The sequence below is a fragment of the Hemibagrus wyckioides genome, linkage group LG04 (assembly GCF_019097595.1).
Source record: "Hemibagrus wyckioides isolate EC202008001 linkage group LG04, SWU_Hwy_1.0, whole genome shotgun sequence".
NCBI classification, from domain to species: Eukaryota; Metazoa; Chordata; class Actinopteri; order Siluriformes; family Bagridae; genus Hemibagrus; species Hemibagrus wyckioides.
This window is the reverse complement of record NC_080713.1, coordinates 7,070,007-7,070,632: the sequence shown is the minus strand read 5'-3', so window position 1 is coordinate 7,070,632 and position 626 is coordinate 7,070,007.

Sequence of the window (626 nt, the reverse complement as noted above, 5' to 3'; positions counted from 1 at the left end):
TCTTGACACAGAAGGTTGATTCATGCTCTATAACAGCACGGTTATAACAGTCACACTAGCTGTCTCCAAATCACAGGTTTATATTAATGTCCTTCTTGTAATATGTTATTGTTTTATTGTAGTGTTATCATTTAATAAATAAAAAAAAAAAATCATATTTAATCAGGTGAAGCTTTCCGAAACGTTGAGTTGGTAACAGTATATAGTGTTTGGGCACATCACACTGATTATTTTCCTATAACAGCATGCCTAAAAAGTTTTTTTCTTAGCCAATGTGGATATTTTGGACCTGGATCCTAAATTTCATATTAATAAACACTTTGGATTTGACTTAGAAAATTTGGGAAATTTAAGAGAACATAACTGAAAATACAGATTTTAATAATTATAAATTATAAATAATTAATAATTATTTTTTGTTTTATTAATTAATTGTTTTTTAAATTTTATTATTTATTTTTTTATTTTAAAAAAATGTTGTTAATATTATTATTAATATGTATTGCTAAGCCACACAAAATCCACTTACCTAATACCAGTTCTGCTGTAGTTTATAACAAATGAAATGAAACACATACACTTAATATTTATTGTTATTTACTGTGTTACAGAAAATACAATAAGGT